Genomic DNA, 6,000 nt, shown 5'->3' on the forward strand with positions numbered 1-6,000 from the left:
GGACTAATTCCAGAGGGCTCAATAAGAGTAGGAACGTCAATGGTGGCAAGAGCCCTTTTTATTGTATCATTAAGAGAACCCTAGCATAAAGCCTACCTTGGGTTTCGCATGCAACCAGTGACTTATCTATCTAGTCAATAGAGCTAGCTTTGTAAGTTTTATGGCACACGGCGTTAAACTAGTATACATGACGATATCAATGATTTAATAGCTTAGCTTGATCAACAAGCCCCGAGCATGATTATTTCAATTACTAATTTTAATTTAGTATATGCAAATAATGTAATATCTACTAAGAGTTGGTATTGTTATATTTATATTATGACTAGTTACTCAATTATTTACAATAGCATAATAATTTCGAGATCAACGGAAATTAAAATCGAAAATGTTACAGGAACCCTCGGACTTTTCTCAAACGTTACAGTTTTTCGGTAACTGCTTAGGTACTGCCTGATATACCTTTTTTACCTTTGATCACTTCAACGATTTGACACTATCCAAAAGCAAACTACTGATTCATCTTTATTGACCTTTATTTATAATCGGAACCCTTAAAGATCCAAAGATGTCAACATGGATCTTAAGTCCAACTGCGTTATCAAGGTTTATAAGATATTGGTATAAATCAAACTCAGAGTTATTTGTTCACTCGCTGTTTGTTCGTTGTTTGCCCGTCTTTTAAAGTTATGTATCTTAAGCGTCAATCTAGTCATTTATACATGCATAAAATACTAGATATATATGCATATAATTTACTAGATTGAGCAATCATTATTCATTTGGGCTTTGCACGGGTCCGTCTGTGTAGGTACCACCGCTAAACCGCAATAACTAATACTGTTCTATTCCGGTTGGAATGGTCGGTAAGCCAGTGTATCTACAGACACTAAGGATATTACATATTGGTTAACGAGGTTGGTAGCGCGTGGGCAATATAATAAATGATTATACTTACGGCGCAAATGTGTATGTGACCATCAGGTGTCCTAAGTTTAAGCTCGACCGCCTATCTAAATCAAAAATAAAAATAAGGATTGGTAAGATTTAAATTAATATAATAATTAATGAATAATTTATGAATTATCACAGATCTTTACGTTTGATCATTGTAGCTTACTTTTCTTAGCACACTAAGAAACAATGCTACAATAATCAATCGTAAAGATCTGTGATAAAATAAAAAAATATTATTGAGAATTATCTATATAAAAGATTTAATCTACGGCGAGTTGTAACTCTTTGTTTGATCTATTTTCTAATCGATATTTGAGAAAAAATTGTAAAATATTGAATTTTTAATAATCGATTTTCTTAAAGTATTTTGGAATCATCATCGTGAATATTTGAACAAATTTTTGCAGGTGATAAAGTTATACTCGAATAATATGACTCTTCGTATGCAAGTTAGGAAAACAGACACAGAAGCGATACAGTCAACTCAAGCGATACGTGGTCTAGTCGGTCTTACCCCTAGAGAGTATTCTATAAAACCGTAAGCGTAAGCGCGTGGGGAGTGCATACCCCGCCTGTTCTGTCAATGGCGGAGGGCCTACACTTTCCGCAGCGCCAGAGGCAGTTGCGATTTGAAATTGTTAATACATTTCATATTTTAAGTTTAGTTTAGGTATTTATTTTAATGAATTTCTCAAGAATAGCTGCATTAACTATTCGGTGTGATTTTGGTGTTTTCTTACAAGGTAATTTCCCTTTATATCCCTTAAAATTCACTTCCCCTAGTACTCCTCCACTTTTGCTATCAGATACTAACGGTTAATCTTTTATACAATTAATCTGACCTTAATTACTAGCTTATACCTTAAGCCTCTTTTTAAAATAAATAAGGAAGGAAGTGTAACGCTTTTGGAATCTTAGTTCATTAAGTCTGCATTAGAAGAACGAGTCAATACCAAAAATAAAAATAGTTGTAGGTACCAACTTTTCTATATAGACACTGCAGAGCTTCTTTCTTCAATATATATTTTTTTGAATCTGAATGACATCAATTTCAATCAGTTTAATTTCTAGAATTATTTCTTTAATTTTGTGTTTTCTTGAACTTAAGGAATGCACAAAACGGCGCTGTATATTTATTGTTCTCATTTCATTAGTATTAGTGCGATTTAGTTCAACGATTAATAATTATACTTATCTGTAATTACCTACTTACCTAATATATATTATTATATATTAACAAAAAAAAAATCTTAAATCCATTTTGTTAAGCAGTCTTTAAACAATTTTATGTAGCAACGATGTAGCTTATGCCATCTACAACTACTTCAAGGCAACTTACAACAGTGAGCATTTGAGCGGCTACAACATCTATTTTGCAGCGACCACAAGATGGCGTTTCTTATAATTAAACATAAAATAATAGTATAAATAAGTTATCAATATTTTAAATAAAAACAAATGAAAACCATTCATAATATTGTTATAGACCAAAATATATTCAAATATCCAGCGTCATTAGTCTAATTCATGTGCATATTTTTGACTTATTTTGCACATGTTTACGAGCCCATTCGATATTAAGACATTTTTCTATCATAATATCGAAGATTATACTTAAATTAATGTAAATTATACAACGTAAACTAACCTAACCATTTGAGTCAATATTTTCAAAGCCTAGAACATTTTCCTCTAAGATCAATTTTTATTAGAACAAACGAAAAAAACATCTTTTGATTACACCTGACATTAAAAAATCCAGGGGTAATTTGCCTATCATAATAAGTCATTATTAGTGCATCGAAATAAACATTTATCTATTTAGATTTGTTCACTCAAGGTGCATGCCTTTTTTGTCGGACTAAATACTTTAGTCACCTCGCCCTAACTAGCTTTGAGCGTCAATCATATTAATGTACGCCGATTTGGGCGCGTCAAAACAAACCAAATTACTAATAGCTATTAAATAATTCCGATATCCATTTTGTAGTTCCATCATAAAACTTCTTACTAAATGTAATAAATATGTAAATCACCACAACAAAACAAATAAGCCCAATTCCAAAGAACGAAAGAATTGCGAGTAGTTATAAAAGAGTTCCACTAGCCTGATGTTAAAGACTTTCCGTCTTTATCATCAGGCGAAATTAGCTCTTATTCCCAAATAGAAAAAGCTATTATATATGCGTATTCAACTCAGTGCGACTCGAATTAACGACGATCAAACCCTTTTCGACCTACTTTGGATCCTTTGGATCACTCTGCGTCTTCAACCGCATTTTTCACGGGGAATGTTCCGAGGAGTTGCATTAATTCCGACCGCTGAATTTCACCCTCAGACATCGCGTCACAATTTAAGGTTTCATCCAGACTATCTAGATGTCCGAAAATCCCCTACAGCGCGATTGTGGTTATGCGAGGCAGAAAATGTCTTAATAATCGCGCTGTGACGACATATACCTTAAAGGCTGGCAACTCACCTGCAAAAGTTTGGTGTTGCAGATGTCCATGGGCGAGCTACCTGGCCGTTTGTTGTTATTTGATTATAACAATAATAAAAAAACTGTTTCATCCGCTTTGGAACTACAATGGAGTCAAATCATAAGAAAAATAATTTGTATTAAAATTACAAACAAGTTATTGAAATCTTTGAAGTTATCTCTGAATAAATATTTAGAAGAACTAAACTTTTCAGCCTCACTTCTAAAATGTTTCTCTGTAACCAGATCTACTGTCTGGCTAGCAGTAAGCTTTAACCTTTTTCTGAGCACTGAGCATTTCCCTAATAAAATAATCGCAAAGAATCGACCCACCGCAACACAACCCCATCGCAAACAATAGAGTATTGTAATACAGATGGAATGTTGAACCTTGATCAACAGCGCTGCTTCTGTGTATTCTCCCTCTTCTTTTTGGCCGTGCACGGTCTACAAACCCGGTTTTAGTATGTTACAGTCCCGATGTTCGATGTTTCGAGATTGATATCACTCAAATAAGAAAACTTATTAGAAATACTTGCAGTAATTACAGGTGGCATTTTGATTTTAAGCTGTATTCCAAAACGCACTGACGTAGCAAGGTAGATAATGGATTTGGTGTAGTGGAACATTGACAAACAACCGGGACCTTGCTCAGACTTTCTACGTGGTTTGAACTTATCACAGCCCGTAAACTGAGTCATAGGGCGAGAATACAGTTACATCCAAAAAATTTACTATAAGGACATCATCAATAGAAAGAATAAGAACTATTTTCATTTGGAACTAGCTGTGCCCGCGACTTCGTGCGCGTTTGAATTTAACAAAAAAAACTGAATGTTGTAGCCTAAAATACTTCTTATCACATCAGCTATCTGCCAGGGAAAGTCCCGTCAAAATAGGTCCGACCGTTCCAGAGATTAGCTTGAACAAAGAAACAGAAAGACAAGAATTGACAAAAATGGTATTTTGGCATATGTACCGTGTATACATATATATGCATTTAGTAAAAAGCGGTTATTTTAATATTACAAACAGACACTCCAATTTTATTATATGTCTATGATTCTTAGACAAATCCTTAATCTCACGCCACTTTATTTTTCGTACCATTATATCTACAATATTAATAAATTACCCTCCTCATATTTAAAACAAAAGATAAACTAAGGCAGCACTCATTTTATCGTAAAGTATTAATCAGCATTATTATAATGTGCCCATCCCTAAGGCCTTGGCGGCAAATATAAAAACATGAATTATATAGTAGTCGATTAATATTTTGCTAGTGACATGCAAACTTCAATCTGTTCGCTTTCTTGTTAAGTTACTTTGTCACAAAAATGAAGACTATTACAATAATGGGACAAAATAAAAATAAAATTTGTGAGATTCAGCTTCTATGAAGTATTTTTTTTAAATAGGTACGAAAAATTACACTTAGAAACAAGGAAACCTTACACTTAGAAAATTACTTTCATTTATGCGACGTTAATATATAATATCTATAAATGTCCTATGCATTTCTGGAAAGCGTAACGTCGATCTCGAACTATATGTATAAACTTTAATAAAAAGAAAACTATGTTACTAAAAATATTTTAATTGCATAGTATTTTCCAATATCTTTCTATGCGTGGTCATTAATGACTTTAAGGTGATATACCTTAAAGTCATTTTAATCATAAAGTTTTCTTTTGTCACAAATGCATTATGTAACTGCCTTTAAATGCTATTATGTATTTATTCTGCGAACCACCTAAGCTTTTAGTTGTTTTAATAAAACATATTAAAAATAGCTTGTGCTTTAAATTATCAAACAGCAATTCATTTTAGGGACGAATCACGACATTTGTCAAACTAAATTCGTCTGTAGAAGAAATTGATAATGAATAATGATCGATTCAATTAGATTTTTGTTTTGTTTCTTAATATCTGACTTGAAGCTTATTTCTTTATTAAATATAAAACTCTTACACTCTTTCAAAAACTATATATAATGTTTTACTTATTAAAAAATATTTGACAATAATACAGTCCTGAATCAATGTCTCATAATGACAAAGATAAAACTAAAGACAAAGTTGATTTGTATTTAAAACTTTATAGGGGTATAATCAAAAATAAATACAACACCATATTAAACACTAATTATTTTCGATATATTATTGCATAATATTCTATATTGTGTTAACTACATGATTGATTAGTAACTGTTGACCTTATTTAATTATATTGTTTTCTTTTGATGTACACAATGTTAAATTAAACGACTAGTTATTCCATTATGTTAAAAAAAAAAGTACATTTCCATCCGTATTTTTATCTTGTATGTTTTAAATAAATGCGTCAGGGATGTCAAACCAATTGACTGATTTAATCTATAATAATTAATACGTAAAAATAAGTATATCGTGTCGATACTTAAACTTGACTCACGTGTAGCATCACTAAAGCAGCATTAGCTCTTTACTGACGTTGAGTTTGACGTGTTTGCAGTTTGACAGTTAAATCTTATTGAAGTACATGACGGCTACCTATACAATAATTACATACAAAACAGAAT

Source organism: Vanessa atalanta, chromosome Z (assembly GCF_905147765.1).
Source record: "Vanessa atalanta chromosome Z, ilVanAtal1.2, whole genome shotgun sequence".
NCBI classification, from domain to species: domain Eukaryota; kingdom Metazoa; phylum Arthropoda; class Insecta; order Lepidoptera; family Nymphalidae; genus Vanessa; species Vanessa atalanta.